The sequence below is a fragment of the Macaca thibetana genome, chromosome 20 (genome assembly GCF_024542745.1).
Source record: "Macaca thibetana thibetana isolate TM-01 chromosome 20, ASM2454274v1, whole genome shotgun sequence".
Taxonomy (NCBI): domain Eukaryota; kingdom Metazoa; phylum Chordata; class Mammalia; order Primates; family Cercopithecidae; genus Macaca; species Macaca thibetana.
The window spans coordinates 22,722,087-22,745,395 of NC_065597.1; the positions used below are offsets into that span (position 1 = coordinate 22,722,087).

Sequence of the window (23,309 nt, forward strand, 5' to 3'; positions counted from 1 at the left end):
TCAAACTTGATCATAATATATTATCCTCTTTGTCGCCAAAATATTGTCAAGTTCTATTTCCTGGTGTGCTGTTAAAGGTTTTTCGACCTGTGTTAATGAGGATTTTTTTTTTTTTTGTAATGTCTTTGTCTGGTTTTGCTATCAGGGTTATGTTGTCCTCATAAAACGACGTAAAAATAGTTTCTTCTTCCTGTTTTCTGAAAGCATTTATGTAGGAGCAGCATTATTTCTTCCTTGCAGGTCTAATAAAATTTAACAGAGAAGCTTTGAAACTGAATTTTCTTTTGTGATAGGTGTTTATGAATTAAAACTCTTTAATAGATGTGGAATATTTGAAACTTCTGTTTCTTCTATCAGTTTTAATAATTTGTATATTTTAAGAAACAGGTCTTGATATTGGTAAAAAACTCTTTACAATATTCCTTTGTTATCTTTTTAATGTTGGTAGTGTTTATAGTGTTTTCATTCTTCATATTGCTAGTAAGTGATTCCTCTTTCTTTCTTGATAGTGTAATTAGGGGTTTATGAATTATATTAATATTTTCAAGGAACCAATCTTTTGTTTCCTTGATTTTTCTCTGTTGTTTATCCATTTTCTTTTTCATTTATTTCCACTCTTTCTATTATTGCCTTTTTTCTGAATACTTTAGATATAATTTGCTATTATTTTTCTAGTTTCCTATAGTGGAAATTTAGGTCCACGCTTTTAAATCTTTCTTTTATGTTATTATAAATACTTAAAAGCTATAAATTTCCTCCTATACTATGCTGCCATAAAACCAAATGAGATATTATTTTTCACAGCACCATAGACGACAGAGGGAGACTCCATCTCAAAAACAAACAAACAAACAAACAAACAAACAAACAAAACTGCTTTAGCTGCATCCCACAAATTTTGATGGGTTATGATCTCTTTTTGTTTATCTTTTTGTTCAGTTCCAATTATTTTCTGATGTCCTTTATGTTTCCTTTTTTGACCTATGCATTATTTTGAAGAGTGTTGTTTGATTTCAAAATATTTGTGGATTTTCCAGAGTTTTTGGTAATTGACTTCTAGTTTAATTCTTTGTGGCCAGAGAAATACCCTGTAAGATTTTAATTTAAAAAAATTCATTGAGACTTTTTTCGTGCCCCAACACACATACCTACTGTTAGAACTATTTCATGCCTACTTGAATATAATGCATATTTTGAAGTTGTTGGATACAGTGTTCTATAAACATGAAGTCGATTTCACTGATAGGCTAGACTGATTTTTCTGCCTACGTGCCTTTATTAGTCTTCATCTCTAATCGTGAATTTATCCATTTCACAATGAGTGCTGTCATTTTTGCTTCAAGTATTTTGAAACTCTGTCATTAGGAGCACACAGATTTAGGATTGTTATGTCTTCTTAGTAAACTGACCTATTGATTAACATAAAATATCTTTCTTCATGTTTGGAAAAATTTCTTGTCCTAACATCTACTTAGTCTCACATCAATATAGGCACTCCAGCTTTCTTACGATTTGTAGCTGTATTATTTTTATTATTTTATATTTAACTTGTTTATGTCATTATATATAAAATGTATCTTTAGTGAAAAAACATATAGTTGTGTTTTTCTTTTCCATCTAGTCTGTTAAATTCTGTTTTTCATTTGGAGTGCTGAACCCATTTACATTCTATGTAAAATTGGCATGCTTCGGTTTAAGCCTACCACCTTGATATTTGTTTCTATTTGTTTCTTTCCTTCTCTTTTTTGTCGTTCTTTGGATAAAATGAGTAATTTTTTCAGATTTTTTTTTTTTTTTTAGTATTCTACCTTTTATTCTGTATTGGTTTATTACCTACATCTCAGTGTTTTATTTATTAATTTCCATGTGTATGTATGTAGACATATATATATATGTGTGTGTGTGCATATATATATTTATTTATTGAAGTTCCTGTTCTTATATTTACAGTACACATGTCTAATTTATCATTGTATACCTTCAAATACTATTTAAAAACTTGATGTAAATGTAAGAACTTTAGCACGGTTTATTTCCGTTATCCCCTTCGGCTATTTGTTATTATTGCCATATGTTTCACTTCTAAACCTATGATAATACTGAAATATGCTGTTATGAATTTTAAGCCTTAAATTACATTAAAAACAATAAAAGTATTTTATTTATATCTACCTATAGAATCACACTCTTCATTCCTTTATGCGTAACTGAATTTATATCTAATGTCACTTTCCTTCAGCCTGAAACATTTTCATCAATATTCTCAGAGTGCAGGCCTGATGAAAAATTATCTGAGTTTGCATTTGTCTGAAATTTGTGTTGTTGTCATTTCCTTAATTGTTAATGAGTATTTTAATTGAATATGGAATTCTAAGTTGAAATTTTTTTTTCTTTCAGCCTTTTAATGACATCATTATTTTACCTTTTAGTTTGCATTTCTTTACAAAGACTTTGGATATTCTTATTGTTTTTCTTATATAATGTGTAGTTTCGTTGTTTAACTCTTCCTCTTCTGGTGCTTTTAAAATTTTCTTTGTATCATGGGTTTTAGCAATTTGATTATGATGTGTCTTGGTTACGGTGTGTGTGTCTTTGGCTATCCTGCTTACAGTTTAGTGAACTTCAAAAAATTTGAAAAACTTCCATCATTTTTTCTCCATGTATTTTCTGTTCCTGTCTCTTCTCTCCTGCTGCTGCTTTAGTCACATGTATATTAGACTGCATGATACCACACCACAAGTCACTGAAAATTTGTTCCATTTTGTTTTCAGCTTTGTTTCCTCTTGTCCTTGTGTTGGATAGTTTATATTCTTCTGTGTTAAAGTTTCTCATCACTTTTTTCTGCACTGTTTAGTCTATTATTAAGCCATCTAGCAATATAACTAGGAAATTTAGATACTGTATTTTCACGTTCTAGATTTTTAGATACTGTACTTTCAAATTCTAGATACTGTATTTTCAAGTTCTAGAATTTCTATTTGTTTCTTTTCTTATAGCATCTATTTCTTCTCTTTCTCCTTCTCCTTCTTCTTTTTGACAAGATCTCACTCTATTGCCCAGGCTGGAGTGCAGTGTCATGATCTTGGCTCACAACAGACTCAACCTCCTGGTTCAGATGATCCTGGTTCAGCCTCCCAAGTGGCTGGGACTGCAGGTCACAGGTGCACACCACTTTGCCTCACTAATTTATTTTTTTGTAGAGATGAGGTTTCATCTGTTGCCCAGGTTGGTGTTGAACTCCTGGGCTCAAGCAGTTCACCCACCTCAGTCTCCCAAAGTGCTAGGATTACAGGTGTGAGTCATGGCGCCCGGCCTACTTCTTTCTGGAGATTCTTTATGTTTCTTCTACATTATTCTTTCCCTTTATACTCGTGAACATTGTGATCGGTAACGCTATGTGTCAATTTTTTTTTTTTTTTTGAGATGGAGTCTCTGTTGCACAGGCTAGAGTGCAGAGGTATGATCTCAGCTCACTGCATCCTCCTTTTCCCAGGTTCAAGCGATTCTCCTGCCTCAGACTCCTGAGTAGCTGGGATGACAGGCGCATGCCACCACACCTGGCTAATTTTTTTGTATTTTCATTAGAGATGGGGTTTCACCATGTTGGCCAGGCTGGTCTTGAACTCCTGGCCTCAAGTGATCTGCCTGCCTCAGTCACCCAAAGTGCTGGGATTACAGGCATGAGCCATCCCGCATGGCCATGTCAATTTGACTCAGCCAAAGAATGCCCAGTTGACTGGTAAAACATTTTTGTACGTGTCTGTCAGTGTATTTCTGAAAGATATTAGCATTTGAATCAGTCAACTGAATAAAGAAGATTGACATCATAATACAGTTGGGCATCGCTCAGTCTGTTGAGAGCCTGAATAGAAAGTCAGAGGAAGGGTGAATTTGCTCTTTATTTCTGAGCTGGGACATCCATCTTCTCCTGCCCTTAGACACTGAAGCGCCTGGTTCTTCAGTCTTTGGACTCTGGCTGGGACTTACACTGTTGGTTCCCCTGGTTCTCAGGCCTTCAAGTTTGGACTGAAACTAGACCATCAGGCTTTCACAGGGCTGCAGCTTGCAGATGGCAGATTGTGGGGCTTCTCAGCCTTCCTAATCATGTGAGCCAATCCATCATGATAAATCTCTATGCTGTTGGTTCTGTTTCTCTGGGGAATCCTGAATACAAACATATTTATAGTGACTCTTTTAAATTCTTCTTTTGCTGATTTTATTATCTCTGTCATTTTGTTGGAGTCTGTTTCCATGGACTGAATATTATCCTAGATATGGACCACATATTTCTGGTTCTTCAAATGTCTAGTAATTTTTGGTTGGATATTGGATTGTATGGATACTGAATTTTGAGTGTCTAAATTTCCTAGTCATTCTTAACAAAATCTTAATAAAGTGTTGAATTTTGTCTTATTGGGCAGTTAACTTACTTTCAGATCAGTACAATACTTTCAACCCTTCTTTTAAACTCCGTTAGGGGTCTAGAACAACCTTGACTCTAGGGAAGCCCTTGTCAAATACTTTTGTCTTGTGGCCCTTCAAGTGCATAATATTTATCTATATTTAAAATATTATAAATTAAAAGTAAAAATTGTAAATGTTTATTAAGTGATTTAAAATGGCAATGATAAACCCCATTTCACATAAAAATATGTTTTTATGAAAAGCAACTATATCATCAAAAAATTTGTGAGATTAGTTGCAATGCAGAATGTGAAACCATATCAATAAACTTTTCATACTATGTCATGTTAAAATACATTGGTCTATCTTGAATCCAGAATAAATATCTAATTTATACATAATTTTGTAACGTCATGTTACAAAAACAACATCATGACCCCAAACTGTCATCTCAGTCTCCCCAACTGAGCTGGATTGTGCTGTTCTAGATCCTTCTCCCTAGTTTACATTATAAAAAAGTGTGTCCAGGTGGAAAGCCAATGGAATCCTGCACTGCAACAGTGCTTGGGGATAATTATTTCATATATTTTTTGTCTACTATTATAGTTGCTTCTAGTGGGAGGGCTTCTCCCATCTTCTCCAGAGTCAATATATTTTTTAGTAAGAGATATGGATACCTACAGAGAAGTGAGAAAATATTTCTTCCCGCCTCTACCATGGGTTCTCTTCTTTTAAAAGAACAAATCCCTAGAATGCAGCGCTCTACAGTTTACAAAAGGCCTTTTGTAATTATTTTCTTATTCTGTTTGTATCACGTGGTTTCCATTTTGAGCCTTAGAGTGCAGTGGCAGGCTGAGGTCACAGAGCTAGGTCAGATCTGCGGTATGGAGTGGAGGAAGCCAGTTGTGTTTCACTGCTCAAGAATAGATCTTTCCTATGCTCTCACCAAAATAAGTTTGTAGGTCAGCCTTCTTTATAAACGGCTGAATAGGGAGGGAAGGGCAAAGTTGACAAGAATCGATTGAGCTCTGCCCCAAGCCAGTTGCAGTGCTGGGCCCAATGATACAGAGATGAAGAAGATAAATATGACCAGGATCTCAGGTTGGTGGAGCACTGGTGAAATAATTTTGATTTATATAGATTTATTTACTCAATCGACACATTTACATTTGGACTAGAGAACTGTTTCCTCATCAGTAAAAAGGGCATTAATAATCTCTTATTCCAGCGAGATGCTGGGGTTGGCTTGTACTGGAATGTCAGAGCTGATTATTAAATTTTCAGAAAATGTTCGGGTCAATTATTAAGCACAGTCATAATTAAGGACTAAATTATACAAATTTATCATCAAATCAATCACATTAAAACAAAGGTAATAAATCCTCAAGACTCAAAACTTTCTAATTATTTTACATGTACCTATATTATTTGGTTTATTTACATCTATTATATCTGTATAGTAGAAATATTGTGTAACAGGGAGCAGCTGTGCATCTTTTCTTGCCTCCATGTTCAGTGACATCAAGTCAGCAGCTTGAAATCAGTGGTTGATGGAAATATTTACACCATGGAAATAGGCAAATCAGGGCTTAATTTATTGTTATTTTAATTCTCTAGACTTAAGCATGTGTTAGAAATGATGTTAATGATGCATATTAACCATAAAATTGTGCAGTGTCTGCAAATAACAACTTGAGCAAATATTATTTTAGCATTTCATCGCTATTATCTAAGCTAGCAAAGAATTCACTCATGTCATTAATAAATAAGTGAAGTTCCAGCATTTCACATTTTCACTTTCACCTTACTCACTAATGAAAACAAAATATCAACAAATATTTATGTTGGAATTATCCTCACCTGTCCTTCACAACCACAGTTTGGCTATAGATATAATTATTTGACCAAAAAACAACAAAATAGTCTTTAAGAATTGAGGGGCTATATGGAATTTACAAAAAGGAGTATTGAATATTTAAGTGGGCTTTGTGTCCTTTATATCAACCACAGTTACAATAAATGTATGTATGCAAATATATGCATGTACTATCTCCCTCCCTTCCCCCAAGAACCAGTTGTTAAACATTTACCAGCAGATGACTGCCTAACTCACATCATTGTTAAGATTAGATTAAGAGTGCCTTCAGAGTGCTTACCTTTGCGGGCAGCTATGCTAAACTGAGGATTACCATTAGCTGATGTTCCAGGTCTTGACTTGTAGGAGAAAAGGAAAATCCTATGGAGGAGGGTCTCTGACGGCTTTGAAGGAGGCAATGAATGGCCACATGTCCCCTGAGGACAGCCCAGGCTAAAGGCTCAGCTTGAAGAAACGCACAGAGGTGGCAAGGCCAGCTTGGAATTGGTTCTCCCCCTAGGTTGGACAGAATGAAGGTGGGAGAAAAAGTAGGGAAAGTTAGACTGAAATAATTCTTTTAATAGCCTTGAATTCCAAATTGCAGAGTTTGTACTTGCATCAGCAGGTGGTGGGGAGCCACTGAAGGTCTTTGAGCTGTGTTTTGTGACAGTTAATATGGCAGTCTGGGTAAGATGGGTTGAAGAAGAAAGAAACTGGAGTTGGGAGAAGATTGTTACAAGAATCCAGAAGAAAACAAGTGACATGAGCCCAACTAAGTTAGTGGTCATCAGAACAGAAAGGATGTTAGTAATGGAAGAAATATTTCCATGGTAGAATGAACAGCCCTTAGAAAAATAATCATACTTTTTTTTCTAATTTTTAGTGTTTATTTTTTTGTAGAGGTTTGAGTATGTGGGGAGATGTCAGTGGATCAGAAAAGTATGAAATAAAGAGACTGAGGGAGAGCTCTGGAGTATTTATGCCAAGTCCCAACTCTCCACTTCTTTCCTTTGCAGGATTTGGGGTTACTGGAGATGTTTTTTTTGTCAAGCAAATACTTACTTATTTTAATTAATGTACATTTTATTTACTATTTACTTTTTCATTTATTTACTATTTTCTTTCTAGTGGCTTGTTATTTTAAAAAAAGAAATAAGGTTTTTTTTTTTTTTTTTTTTTTTTTTTTTTTCGAACTGGAAATATTTAAAGAATGCTCTCTGTTTGTCTTTTGGTATATTCTGGCGAGGTGACTTTAGGCCGTAACGACTTGTGTGTTTGGGTCATGTTCCACCACAGGGCTTTCGGGCTTTGACTTGTTTATTTGGAATACGGAGGAGACATTGTAGAGACCACTTAATTCTCAGGAGCTATTCGAAAGCAGCCAAACACATTTTAAGGAAAAAAAAATTGTATTCTTAAAAAAAAGATTTCTTTTTAGACACTGTAAATCATTAGAATATTCAAGAAGTTTTAGAAGTTTGTTTATGGGCAAAAAGTCCTAAAGGGAGCATTCCCATAGGCTGTATATGGACCACAGGCTCAACTCCACAACCGGTAAACTGACATTGCAGCTAAGCTGGTCAAAGAGAGGACATATCTCTTCCTTTAAAGATCAAAATTAAGTTATTTTCAGCAATATTTTTGTGTGTGTGATTACAAAAGACATGACTTCATGTTGTCAAATAAATCAAACAATACACAGGTAGACAGTATAATACAGGCATTTGGAGGACAAATTATACTGTCAGGATACCTGGGTTTCCATCTCTGCAACTTTCTTGTTCTGTGGCCCTGGGCACACAGTTTCTCCAAGCTTTTTTCCTCACAGTAACATAAGAAAGAAAACAGAAATTAACTCATAGGATTGTGATCATTAAGTGAGAGGACATATGTAAACTCATGGAAACTTGTCCAACATGCCTTATTTTGTTGTTGTTCTATTTTGTTTCGTTTTCAGCTTTTAGCAGGCTGAAGCCAAGTTTTTTAGTTTCTGTCACTAGCAATAAATGGAAAAGTGGGATGGGTCAGCAGTAGAAAAAAAAAAAAAAAAAAGCCAAGCTATCCAATTTGAAAATTCACAAAATATATGAATAAACATTTCACTGAAGAGGGTGTATGGATGGCAAATAAACATGTGAAAAGATATTGATCATCAATAGCCCTTGGGTAAGTACAAATTAAAACCACAGTGAAATATCATTACACACCCATCAGAATGGCTAAGATAAAATATAGGGACAACACCAAAAGCTAGTGAGCACGAAGAGAAACTGGATCACTGATACATTTCTGGTGGGAATGTAACATGACCATGCCATTCTGAAAAGCAGTTTGGGAATTTCTTATACAACTTACTATGCAATTGTCATATGACCCTGCCATTATTCTCTGGGATATTTATACCAGAAAAATGAAAATGTATGTTTACACAAAAACCTAACACATGAATATTCAAAACAACTTTATTCAAAATAGCCCCAAACCAGAAGTAACCCAGATGTCATTCAGCAAGTGAATGGTTAAACAAACTGTGGTACGTCCATAGTATGGAGTACTACTCAGCAATAAAAAGGTATGAGCTATGGATACACGCAACGACTTGGATGAATCCACATAATGATGCTAAGTGAAAAAGCAGTCAATTCTGAAATAATACATATTCTACAATTCCATTGATGTAGATTTCTTAAAGTAAGAAAATTGTAGAAATAGAAAACAGATTAATGGTTGGCAGGGGTTAGGGATGGGTCAGGGAGGAGGGTTACAAAAAGGCACCCAAGGCATTCTTGTGGTGATGGAACTCCTCTACCTTGACCATGGTGCTGGATGCTGGAACCTACCTGTAAGATAGGTTGCATAAAATAAATGAGCAAAACAAGGGATATCTGGGAATCAATGAATTGTATCAGTGTCTATATCCTGTTGTGATTTGACCTTATAATTTTGCAAGATGTTACCATTGGGGAAAATGAGGTAAACTCTAAAAGGAAACTCTTTGCATTATTTCTTACAACTGTTTGTGAATCTACAGTTTTCTCAAAATAAAAAAGTCTTTAATTTAAAAAAGGAATATTGTAAGTTGTTAACAAAACAAAACTGAATGGGTTAACCAAGGGTTTGACTCAGTCAACTTGCTGCACTATTTGTTTATTTAGGTGCTCACTAGCCAAGCACTGATTGGCCAAATTCCACCTCCTTTCTTATGAATGAGTCCAGTGAGTTGTTCAGTGGCAACACAGCCTAAATGTAGGAGATAGAAATGCTATGTGAGGAAACAGGGTTAAAGGTCTGGGCCAGAGTTGTGCACTCAGCAAGTTTATTTATTAGGGACCTCTTTGCACCTCCATCGGGAATGGTAATCAAGTATGAAGACTTAGTCTTTAGTACCTTCTTCAGGAACATCACTCTGGGTTCTGGATGGCCTTTACAAGAAGTCAAGACTTGAGCAACTCACATCTGCTTGGGAAATTCAAGCTTATTACCTCTAACTGGGGAGGCAGTAATGACTGTCATGGAAGAAGGAGACCTCAATTTAAGCAAACAGCTGTCTTTCCTTGACTACAGAAGGGTAAACAGGGCTCAAGTTGGCCCTTAGCGTACTGATCCATGGAAACATAGCTTAAACAGATTCTCTCATTGAGCACAGTGAGAAAAACACTCCGTGGCAGTTTCTGACCCTGTGCAGGTAACGCACGGAGGCAAAGAAATTCATTTTGTTTTGCTGGGGCCAGGCAAGACAAAGGGGCCCCATGCTTTAGTACCCTGCATTTTAGCCGTTTCCCAGGGGCTGCCTATGCACGGCTACTGTCTCTTTTTAGGAAAGCTATTTGGAGCCCCGTCCTGGCAGGGTTTGTGGTTTGTCCAGAGGAATCGCCTGTATCCTGTTCTTACCCAATTATCTGCTCCTCAACTGGTGGACCCTCCAGTCAATTTCCCTTGGCACTGTGGGGTGGCTTAGTATTAAAATTCCACAGATTTTTCTCCTGGCCTTTGCAGTGGGGAGGACTCGATTGCAGCACTGCAGGGCTGTGCAAGCTCGCTCACTGGCGACAGTCAGCTGTGATTTTCCATCAGCTGCATCTCATTATCCCGTCAGGGCTCCCTCCTGCCTATCGATGAGAAACAATGTGTAATCACTCCCAACTGATTGCAAATCACTCCGCACTCCTGTGTGAACCTTGGCCCACGACCACATGGCTCAGCCTGCCAAATGGTCCCTAGGCTGGGTCTGTGGAGCCCGCACTGCTTTCACAGAGGGGACTCCAGGAGCTTGGATCACAAAGGCCATGCTTTCTTCTTGGGACGGAGTGGGAGAGAACGGGCTATGTTAAAGAGGGGTATTGGCTGGTCACGTATTGGCTACTCACAAACCCCAGAGAACTACAGGGTCAGATTCAGAATAGCTATCTCATGGAACTAATTTTCAAGATGGAGAAATGGCCATGCCTCTTCCTTTTATGGAGTCTAAAATCAACCAGTTGTTGGTGGTATAGACTCGAATTTTTCCGATAGAAACAGTAAAGCATACTGGTTATAGGACTCAGACACTGAAGGCACACAGATCCAATTCAAGTCCTGATTCTGATAGTTACTGCCTGACACTGGACCAGTTGCTTAATGTCTGTGTCTGAGCTTTGGTTTTCCTATCTGTAAAATGGGAAAAATATCAGTACCATGCATTTAGAGATGTTTTAATGATTAAATGAGATAATAAATGCAAAATCTTTAGGACCCACTGAATACCAATTATTGATGTTAGTAATACAATTTAAAATTGTGGAAGATGCTTATTACCTAGTAACAGATATCAGCACCCATTCTGTATCCCCTTTCTACTGAAAGCATTGGAGAAACAATAAAGATTCAAAGGCTCTTAGGGCCCCAGTTGTCTGTTGATTCTTTCCAGGGAAGAGTGGCTAGGTCTTTGGGGAAGTTCCTGTAATGAACAATCAATGCCTGGACAAAAGTCCCCTTGAGTAGTGAAGTCATTAATGAAGACAACGGAATAGGAAGGTCATGATAATGCAGTGTAGACAGTAAGTTGTGTGGATGGTTGGAGCAGATTCAGTGCTCAGTGTCTAGGCTGTTTGTTGGGTAGATGGCTTTGTTTCTCATTTTGTATTTATCCTTATCATAACAAGGGAGAATTTTCTTTCGGGCTCTAATCTCCTGAAATGTTTGTACTTCTCCTGAAAAGCCCTTTGATTTTGCCTGTTGGATGTTGCAAATCTTGGGATTGGCCATGCTTGCCTCTTTGTTTTGACTTCAGGGAAGTTCAGAGCCACATCTCACTGAGCAAGCATGGGTCACACCACGGTACATTATGCATTTTTATCTCTTACCTGGTGCATGTTGGTTTTGCTGGTCATGGTTCAAATGTTTTTGTTTTGTGTTTGGGTGTGGTGGTGTTGGGTGAAATTCAGAGTGCATGGATGCCTGTGGCTCCAGGTTTCTCCACATCATACCTAGTACAAATGGCTTGACACTTAATACAAGAAAACTCTAGAGGATATCAGCCAGTCAAGAAGAAAAACTCAACTGTTCCATTTAGCAGTTCCCTCCCTGGGAAGTTACTCCTCTCCCAGACCTTTATTCATTTATTTGTTTGTTTTACCAATGTGCTTTTCATTTGGCATATTTGTGAACAACTGGGTTTTATTCCTTTAACTGCAATTGCAACAGGCATTTGTCTAATCTTTAAAAATATTTGTCATATTATGAAATCTTTAAAGTATAGAGAAAATGCAGAGAATGATGTAACTTAGCCAGCGCATTCATCACTCAACTTTGTTAAAATGTTTTACTCTGCCATATTCACATTCATTTTTTTCCTAAATGATGCATTATTATAAAGACAGTTGAAATCTACTGAATTTCCCTCATTCCATTTTTCTCAGTCTCTTCTCAGAAGCAACTACCCTGAATTTGCTGATTATTAATCTAAGTCATAATTTCATACTTTTACTCAACATAGAAATACCCATAAACAGCATAGGAGTATTGTTTTTATATTTGAAATTTTATGTAACCAACAACTTACTGCAGTTTTCTTTTTCTGTGTAATATTTTGTTTGGCAGATCAATTCATTTTGATAGGTATGTATTTCTGGTTGATTTATTTTATTTGCTGAGGAGTATTTCACTGCATAAATATGCAATTCATTTATCTATTCTCCTATTGATGGACATCTGCAGGGCTTTCCACTTGTGGCTATTATGAACATCCTAGGTTATAGCACTACGCATTCCAGTACCTGCACATCATACACATGTACAAAGCCTTCTCCAGAGCATATTCCTAGGAGTAAAATTGCTGGGTCTCAGTTATGCCTATCTTCAATTTTGCTAGATTTTGCAAAACTACTCTCCCAAATGATTATAAAAATTTACACACCCAACAAGAAAGTATGAGAATTTGCTTTGTTCTGTATTCTTGTCAACACTTGGTATTGTTAGACTTTTCAATTCTAAAGTATCTTATGTGTGTGGAATGGTATCTTAGTGTTTATTTTCTTTATCATTAGTGAGACTGGTCATCTTTTCACTCACTCATTGGTCTTTTGGGTTTTCTGTTCTAATACTTGTACATTCATAAATTTTGTTCATTTTATTATTGCCTTCTATGCATTTCTTAATTAATTGTAAGATATTCTGCATATCATCCCTTTCATAGATAGTGTGTTGCTAATATCTTCTCTCAGGCCTTTTGGCTTTGTTTTAAAGTATTTTGTTGTATAGACTTTTCAAGTTTTAATAAATGCAAAGTTATCATTAAGAAATAAGAATACATTTCAGCAATGGTTGAGAAATCTACTATTACAAGGCATAAAGATAATACTCTTCTATATATTCCACTAAATTTTTAGGTCTGCTTTTCACATTTAGGTTTTAATCCATTTGGAATAATTCTTTGTGCATGGAGTGAGAAAGTGATTGATTCTATTTATCTTCTTTTGGAAAACCAGCTGTGCCAGGACTATTGATTACGTAGTTCACTTTCCCTTTGCTGATTTCTATGGCCATTATATTCTACATTGCACTTCTGTAGATGGTTGGATCTGTTTTGGAGTTTCCTATTGAATCCCGTTGGTCTGTATTTTCACCTTATAATGATGTCACAATTGCTATGGATTTCTAATAAACCTGGATACCTGGTAAGTCCCTTGGTTTTTTCTACTTATTCAAAATTTTATTTATTACTGCCTCTTTTATCTCTCATATGAAATTTTAGTATTATCTTCTGAAGCTCCTTGTTGGGATTTTATAGGAATTACTTTGAATTTAAATATAGATTCATTTGGGAAGAACTGTCGGTTTGTAATCTGATCACCCATAACTATGATCTATATCTTCAGATACTGAATTTTTTTTATGACGTAAGGTAACATTTCCTATTTTTTTTCCCACAAAAAGTGTACATTTTTGTTAGCTTTTTTCTCTACATATTTATTATTTGGGTTGCCATTATAAATCACACCAGATTTAATAAATACATTTTGTAATTATGTGATGTCAGATAAATAAGAACACAATTGATTTTTGTATGGCACCCTCCTATTAGTTTCAATAGTTTGTATCTAAAATGCTGTCAAACATGTGAGTGGAATAGGGATATCCCAAAATGTCAAATTAGTTGCTTCTAGGTGAAGTGATTATGGGTGATTTTCTATTTGATTCTTTACACTTTTCAATACCTTTAATTTATGTACAATAGGTATCATCTCTTTAATAACTGAGAAAAAATGAAAATTAATGATAGTAAAGATAATAGCCATCATTTAATTGGCATCCAAAACTTGTCAAGCATGTGCTAAATGCTTCATACACATAATTTAATTTTAATCCTGACAATAATTTTGCATAGAAGGTGTTGTTTGGCACATTTTCAAATGGGGAAACTGAGGCACAGAGCAACTTACCTAAATATTGCCCAGTGAATCAAATGGTTCAGCTGAGTTTCATGGTAATATTTTGTACTCTGGTCCAACTTACAAGGACACATTCTTATAGTAAATTCTTCTTTGCTGCATTCAGTCTGTAAAGGTCTAGATGGTCCCCAGAGAAACAGTTTTCCAGAGAATTCATGGGGCCTCCTCTGCAAGTGGAAGAGGGGAGGCCAGGCTTGGCAGTGATTACTTGGACTAAGGATTTTGAAAATGAAAATTAAAAAAGTGTCAAAGGATGAGAGATGCCTAGGAAGGCCAGAGCTTTCATAAGTTCCTTAACTTACAACCGTCCCTTACTCAGGAAAAGAAGCATTGACCCAGTAATTTACAATATTAGAAAAAATGACATCTGTTCCTCTGAGGGTGAAGATTTTCCTTTGTCCTCAGCTTCGCTAAAGTTTAAAGATCATAAATATGACTTAAAGGGTTCAGGTAATCTAAGGCCACAACTGTGCTACAATACAGACCAGGAAACATGGGACGAATTAAAGTAACTTATTGCTTCTGTTACTATTTCCCCAGTGCATTAATGATCACCAGAAAGTTAAAATACAACTTTCAGTAATGGTATCCAAGTCTCCAAACCAGGTTCTCTAACCGGATAATCATCTAGAAGCTACCACTGGAAGAATCCTCAGCAACCATTATTACCAAGCACAAAATCTCACAATCTTACCGTATTTCCCTTCCAGCTTTTCTTCTTTTGTTGCCCTCACTTCCCTCCTATCTTCTCCCCTCCCCTTTCCTCCTTCCTGAGACTGTTCCTACTTTTGTAGGCCCTGGACACTTTTATGGGCCACTTTCTCCATTAAATAAATTTAAAAACTACATTTTATGACTGCATTGGTATATGAATAAATATGATACACGCAGAATTCAATAGTATATATTTGTTGTTATATTCACTTTTTTCTTCTGATTTTAAACAAAAATAAAGTTATGACATTGATGTGGACCCCTAAAAGTATCGCAGTTCCTAAATATTGGGCCTCTTCTACCTAATGGAGGAGGTAGCTCCACTTCTTCCCTCTCTCCCTCCTTTCCTCTTCCCTTTCTTCCTGCCTAATTTTTTCTCTCCTTTTCTTCTTTCTTCCCTGCCTCCCTACCTTTTTTCCTTTTCCTTCCTTCCTTCCTTCCTTCCTTCCTTCCTTCCTTCTTCCTTCCTTCCTTCTTCCCTCCCTTCCTCTCTCCCTCCCTCTTTCTCTCTCTTTCTTTCTTTTCTTTTTCTCTTTCTTTCTTTCCTTCTTTCTCCTTCCTTCCTTCCTCTTTCTTTTTCTTTCTTCCTTTCTCTTTCTTTCCTTTCTTTCCTTTCTTTCTTTCTCCTTCCTTCCTCCCTCCCTTCCTTCCTTCCTTCCTTCCTCCCTCCCTCTCTCCCTCCCTCTTTCTCTCCTTCTTTTCTTTCTTTCTTTCCTTCTTTCTCCTTCCTTCCTTCCTCTTTCTTCTCCTTCCTTCCTTCCTTCCTTTCTTCCTTTCTTTCTTTCTTTTTTCTTTCTTTCTTTCTTTTTTCTTTCTTTCTTTCTTTCTTTCTTTTTCTTTCTTTCTTTTTTTTCTTTCTTTCTCTTTTTCTCTTCTTTTTTCTTTTTCTTTCTTTCTTTCTTTCTTTCTTTTCTTTCTTTTTTCTTTCTTTCTTTCTTTTTCTTCTTTCTTCCTTCCTTCTTCCTGTCTTTCCTTCTTCTTTCTTTTCTTCTTTCTTTCTTCTTCTTTCTCTCTTCTTTCTTTCTCTCTTTCTTGCTTGCTCTCACTTCCTTCTCCTTTCCTTTCCTTTCCTTCCTCTTCCTTTCTTGCCAACAGTTGGCATACTCACTAAGCAAAACATGTTTTCAGTTTCTTCTATACCTTGCTTGCAATCATTTCTGTTCTAAGAAATGAAGAAGACATTTTCTTTCATATTTCTTTGAAAAAATAAAATCTAACTATGAAGGTTTTTTTCTGGAATCTTAAAAGACTTTTTGTTGTTGTTCTATCGTGGGTAGTTTGGATTATCTGTTTTTCTTTTTTTCAGCATCATCTGTGCACTCCAATTTATGAGAAACCCACAAAGATCCTTTGGCAATGTTCCTAACACTGGCTCAAATTCTGGGCGCACTGAGCTGTCCTTTAGAGTTTAGATTGCCAGGGCTTCTGCTGGTGCAGCGGATGACATGGAATTTTAAAAAATGAGAAGCACATACACTATCTTATCATTCAAAAAACAAAAGCCACTTGAGATACGTGGCTACCAAAGGGAGTCCACGCAAGCCTGGCGGTTTCCCTCTTACTACTCAGAGCAGCAGCTGGATTCCACAGCTGTTTTCCATTGCTCTTGGAGCATTGCACATGCATTTGGAAATGACCCTTAGGAGTCAAGGGGCCTTCTTTTTATTTGCTTGTCTAGAAGATAACTTTCCCAATATAGCACCGGAGTCAAAAGGGGGAATTCAGGGTTGGAAACTCAGTCTATACAATGGCCCAGAGACCTTGGGCCATTCAAATTGCAAAACTGTGAATCTTCTGGGTCTGGTAGGGGGCCCAGGGAGGGTTGAGCTTGGCTGTCTTTGGTCATGGGCTAGTGATATGCAACATAACCTCAGAATGTACTCCAGGCTTGAGTGAACAGACAATTTAATATTGATTGTGACAGGCCTTCGTCTATGACACTTTCCAGCCTCATAAAGAAAGGATAATGGTTTTCAGTATACCTGACCCTGGATGCCAAGCACCTGCAGAATGAGACCTAAAATAAACTGTGAGCTGAAACCTTAGAGTGTGTGTTATTTATATAATGCAGTGTCTCACTATGTTTAACATCTTTTCATATCATGCAGGGGGGTGCTAGATAAGGAGAATCAAAGTAGTCATCTTTTTAAGGACTAATGAGTGGAATGGTTCAGTAAATAATTTGGTGACAATCTCCTTCACCACTTTCCTTGATGCCCTCTTTATTCTTTGGTCCTTGTATTAACAGAGACTCTTTACTGAGCAACTACAAAGATCCAGACAGCATGCTAAGTCAGAGCTGCACGAGCATTGGACTTTAGAGAGCTGCAAAAATATTTACAAGTAGGCATCACTGGGTGCAGTGGTTCATGTCTGTAATCCCAGCACTTTAGGAAGCCCAGGGCGTATGGATCATGATCACTTGAGCCCAGGAGTTTGAGACAACCTGGGCAACATAGTGAGACATTGTCTCTACAAAAAAAAAAAAAAAAAAAATTGGCCAGGTGTGATTGCAACCACCTGTAGTCCCACCTACTAGGGAGGCTGAGGCAGGAGGATCACTTGATCCTGGGAGGTTGAGGCTGTAGTGAGCCATGATTGCACCACTAAACTCCAACCTGGGTCACAGAGTGAGGCCCTGTCTCAAACTAATAAGCAAAAAACCCACTAGTTGTCATTATCTTAACTCATTGTGAAAAATCTGAGTCTCACAGAAGAATTCATAAAAGACAGACAAAGAAACATCTAGTTGATTGTTTACCTTAAATCTGTGAGATTGCTCGATTTCTAAATAAAATGTTTAGGGATCAGAAAAATTAAATGTATTTCCACTTCAGGGGGTACTTAAATAATCATCTTCCTTTTTACCTGGGTGAGAAAATTCTGTTCTAGAAAACTGCTAAAGAGTATGTACTTCTCCTTTTACTCAACGCAAAGTCCACTGGACTTGGAATTGAGAAGGTGGGGTAGGCATCCTGAATTTGTTTATTATGACCTGGTGTAGGTGTAGGTCAGAAGAATATTAAGAAACAGAACTCACCTCTTCTTCCCAGGACTGTAAAGATTGTCTTGTTCGTCCTCCCAGCAATGCTAGGAGGTTGGTATTATTGCTGTCTATTTAACAAATGAAGATTTTTGACTAAAGGGACTGAATAGCTTCTCTAGGTTACAAAGGCCATGAAAAAGGGGCCCAGGATTTGAAGAACATCAACATTGTCCATTTCCAAAACTTCTGAACCCTCCCATCTGATACCTTGCCTGGCACAAGTTACTTTTTGAGCCTTGTCCTCTTTGCCTGTGAAGTAGGAATGGCAATATCTCCTTTGTCCTGTTGTTGTGCTATTATGTGTGTTAAATACAGTATTCTACACAAAGATTCTCAGTGAAGTACTTGACACACAGCCAGTGAGTGATACATACTAATTGCTTTGAAATCAAAGTTTCATTTGCAAGTTGCTTTTGAATCTTTTGTCTCCAACAAGCCTTCTTGAATCAAATGCAGACTTAACTAAAACCTGAGTACATTTTGATTGGAGATATATATATATATATATATGAAATGGAGTCTCACTCTGTTGTCCAGGCTAGAGTGCAGTGGTGAGACCTCAGCTCACTGCAACCTCCGCCTCCTGGGTTCAATCAGTTCTCCTGCCTCAGCCTTCCAAGTAGCTGGGTCTACAGGTGCACGCCACCATGCCTGGCTAATTTTTTGTATTTTAGTAGAGACAGAGTTTTACCATGTTGCCCAGGCTGGTCTCGAACTCCTGAGCTCAGGCAATCCTGATGCCTTGGCCTCCCAAAGTGCTGGGATTACAGGTGTGAGCCACTGTGCCTGGCTTGACTGTATATTTTTTAAAACAGAGACCGCCATAATGGAGAGCACCTTGGGCAACACTGCCAAAACTTGTGCTGCATGTCTCCAATTAAAGTCTAGCTTTGTTGGTCCAAAGAAAATATTGCTTTCTAAATAACATGAATTTGATTTCCTTAAATGAACATTTAAATGATGTCTGCATTTTGAAAACAGCAAGGAGCTATTCTTTGCATCTTCTAACTGAGCAATTTTTTTTTTTTTCTTTAAAAGAAAAAAAAAAAAAAAACGGCCGGGCGCAGTGGCTCAAGCCTGTAATCCCAGCACTTTAGGAGGCCGAGACGGGTGGATCACGAGGTCAGGAGATCGAGACCATCCTGGCTAACACGGTGACACCCCGTCTCTACTAAAAAATACAAAAACTAGCCGGGCGCCGTGGCAGGAGCCTGTGGTCCCAGCTACTCGGAAGGCTGAGGCAGGAGAATGGCGTGAACCCGGGAGGCGGAGCTTGCAGTGAGCCGAGATCCGGCCACTGCAGTCCAGCCTGGGCGACAGCGCGAGACTCCGTCTCAAAAAAAAAAAAAAAAAAAAAGAAAGAAAGAAAAAAGAAGAAAAACCAATTTCAACTTTCCTTGAGATTCAGAGGGTCCATGTGCAGGTTTGTTTTCTGGTTATATTGTGTGATGCCAAGGTTTAGGATACAGTTGATCTCATCACCCAGATAGTGAGGATAATACTCTATAGTGAGTTTTTCAACCCTTGCCCCCTCCCTTCCTTCCTCCTCTAGTGGTCCCCAGTGTCCATCGTTCTTATCTTTATGTCTATGAGTACCCAGTGTTTAGCCCCCACCTAAAAGTGGCAACATGTGATATTTATTTTTCTGTTCCTGCATTAATTCGCTTGGGATAATGGCCTCTGACTACAACCGTATTGCTGTAAAGGACATGATTTCATTCTTTCTTATGGTTACATAGTATTCCATATGTTACATACCATATTTTCTTTTTCCAGTACACCACTGAGGGGCACCGAGGTTGATTCCACACCTTTGCTATTTTCAATAGTGTTGTGATGAACATACATGTGCATGTGTATTTTTGGTAGAATAATTTATTTTCTTTTGGCTATCTACTCAGTAATGAGATTGCTGGGTTGAGTTGTAGTTCTGTTTTACATTCTTTGAGAAATCTCACTGAGCAATTTTTGATCTGAGCCAACAGAAATGTTGCTTATCTCTCTGTTCCCAATATCTGGGCAGCCCCTAACCCCTGTCCAACCCAGAGACAATTAGGGAGAAAAATTTTAAAAGATGGTTGCCAAACCCTAGGCCAAGAACTTTACAATTTTATTGGTTTAAAGTAGTTATTAAAAACAACTATTTTTGTGGTTCTTCAGGTGATATATACAGCCAGAAATGAGAGCCATTCTACTAAACTGGTTTTTTTACAGCTCTGCAAAATTGCCATTTTTCCTCAGGGTCTTTGTGCACACTGTTTGCTCCTCCCAGAACTCTGTTCCCTCTAGGCTTCACCTAGCTAGATCATATTCATCTATCAGTCCCAAAGAAATACTGCTTTCCATGAAAAATCTTCCCTTCCTGTGGTGAGCAGACCTTAGGGTGGTCCTGTGATTCCAGCCCTCATATTCAGAGTCTGCGTAATCCCCTCTTCTTGAGTTGGGTGAGACCTGTACTTTGCCTCTGGCCAACAGAATACAGCAAAGGGAAAAGGTTTTGTAGATATAATTAAGCTCCAAAATAAGTCAATTTTTAGTTAATTAAAAGACTATTCTGCCATTCTGGGCCTGACTAAATCAGGTAAAAGTCTTTGAGAGAGACACTGGGTCTTCCTAAAGAGAGACTTTCCTTGTGGTCTTGATGACGTAAGTGGCCATAGTCATGATGGAGAAGTCCCTGGGGGCAAGGAACTGTGGGCTGCCCTGGGGGCCTATGGGTTCCCTCCAGTCAGTGGCCAAAAAAGGCCAATACCTCCAATTTTACCACCACAAGAAAATCGATTCTGCCAACAACTCAAAAGAGCTTGGAAGTGAAAATTTCCCCCATTTAAGCCTTCAGATGAGAATGCAGCTCAATGGACACCTTGTTTGCTGCCTTGTGAAACCCTGAGCAGAGGACCCAGTTAAGCTGTACTTGGATTCTCAACCTACAGACACTGGGAGATAATAAATGTGTGTTATTTTAAGACATTAACTTCATGGTAATTTATTATGTTGTGATAGACAACTAATACCTCTCCTTTATTCTCCCTCACATATGTTTTCTTGGACTCCTGGAATTGTTCACAGCACTTAGCACAGTTTTTTGGTGTTTGTTTGTTTGTTTGTTTGTTTTTGAGATGGAGTCTCACTCTGTTACCCAGGCTGGAGTGCAGTGGAGCAATCTTGGCTCACTGCAAGCTCCACCTCCTGGGTTTACGCCATTCTCCTGCCTTAGCCTCCCAAGTAGCTGGGACTGCAGCCGACTACAACCACGCCTGGCTAATTTTTTGTATTTTTAGTAGAGATAGGGTTTCACCGTGTTAGCCAGGATGGTCTCCATCTCCTGACCTTGTGCTCTGCCCACCTCGGCCTCCCAAAGTACTGGGGTTACAAGCGTGAGCCACTGCATCTGGCCAGCGCAGTTTTAAATGTTGATTCAAAGTCTGTTTTTCCTGATAGATAGTAAGCTTGGTGAGCACTGGGTCCTTTGCTGTCTTTTTCACTACTCTGACCCTAGCACTTCATTGAGCACCTGACACCTATATAGTAGGTTCTCAATAATTGTCATTGCATGAATGAACACATGAACCAATGAACCATGCTATCTTTCTGCTTCACTCTTCCCACCAAGTCCTATCCAAATTCCCCTTTTGGTCTTCCTTCTGGCTTCTTCCCTTGCATTAGAGCAGGGGCTACTATACTACGTTCCTCAGGCCAAGTCTAGCCTGACACCTAACACTTAAAAACTTTGACCTTTGAGTGAATCATTGCTTTTGCATTTTTAAATGATTAGACATTTTTAAAAAGAATACAATTTCATGACAGGAAAAGATTTCTATGAAATTCAAGTTTGAAAGTCTGGGAATAAAGTTGTTTTGTTTCTTAATCTTTTGAGACAGGGTCTCACTATGTTGCCCAAGCTGTTCTTGAACTTCTGGGCTCAAGCAATCCTCCCTCTTCAATCTCCTGAGTAGCTAGGAATACAGGCATCCACCACTGTGCCCAGCTTATAAATCAAGTTTTATTGGAACACACTCATGAGCATTTTTGTATGTATTGCCTGTGCTAACTTTCTTGCTACAATGGCAGAGTTAAATAACTGAAACAGAAACCATGTAGTGCACACAGACAGAAATATCTGGCCCTTTAGAGTAAAAAATACTTGTCAGTTTCTGATACAGAGCTCAAGAATTATGGATGAAGATAGTAGAGTCAGAATCAGAGTTTTTGTTTTGTTTTTCTACCAGCTGGCCCAGGCAGTGAAGCATGAGAGCTTTGGGACATAAAGTAATGTGGCATCTCAGGGCCTACCTGCCCCAGGAGCAGCTGGAGGAGGCAGCATTGGTACAGACATGAGCATGAACAGGCAACAACATTGTGGGTTAGATGCCATCTTCCAATGTCTTTCTGGACAAAGATCATCAACAGCATTTAGGCAGAGTCCCAAGGACAACTTGATGATCCCATAGGACATCCCCTGAAGCCTCTCAGAAATTACTGGGGCAAATTCTAGAAAGGTTTAGGGTCTCTATGATATGTCAATAGAGATGAAAGAGCAAAAGTTTATATCAAGATCAATGTGACTTTATTCAAACCCACTGTAAGTTGAGGATAGGGAAAACTCCCCTGTGACTAGAACTAATACACCAACTTTCTGTATGTCTTATTAGCTGCCAATTTAATGGTGTGTTTACTGCCAACTAACTAGACTGTATCTTGTGGCCAAGACTGCTTATTATTTATATCACACTACCTGGCACACAATTAATATTAAACAAATAACACCACTAATAATAGTGGTTTTCATATTTTATTGATGGAAATAGGGGCTTTTGGTTGAGACCACTAGGTTTTTTGGAGAAATCATCAAAGGTACTTACATCTTCCCACACAAATGCTAGTCCCTCTGCCTGAAATACTCCCTTTATGCACAGGTGTCCTTTGCCTGGTTAACAGTGGCTTATCCTGTGGGTCTCAGTTTAAAACTTCCCTGTGAGTAGAACCATAAGATGTCCTGCTGGCCGGTGAGACTCCACAGTACAGACACGGGCCCATAACAGCCTGTCCCAGATAGATCTGAACGGAGATGCAATTTTCAGAAATGTGAAGTCCAAAGATATCTGAATAAATAGGATTTTAGTGGTTCAGTCTACATTTATTTTTGGATGTGTAAGTTATTACAAATTTTTGTAGCTAATATAAATATCCAATAAATAAATCAGAAATAGTATCTGTCTTTGTGCATGTTCTCAGTATTTTAACTTGGGTACACATGGCCACCCTGGCCACAAAGCATTATCTAGTTCCCAATGTCAATAAAATGGTAATGTTGAGAGACATCACTGTAGATGTAATTTTTGATGGCTGCATATAATTCTAT

General features: G+C 37.8%; 1 long non-coding RNA gene across 1 annotated transcript in view; it reads right to left on the reverse strand.

The window, feature by feature from the left end:
• The window catches only part of LOC126944002 (uncharacterized), a 35,134-nt gene extending 20,237 nt beyond the window's left edge, over positions 1 to 14,897 (reverse strand). The window contains exons 1-2 of the long non-coding RNA XR_007721932.1: positions 14,179 to 14,897; positions 6,561 to 6,775 (exon numbers count right to left, since the gene is read on the reverse strand). This is a non-coding gene — a long non-coding RNA (uncharacterized LOC126944002). The remainder of the gene's footprint in view (positions 1 to 6,560; positions 6,776 to 14,178) is intronic.
• Positions 14,898 to 23,309: the final 8,412 nt, after the last annotated feature.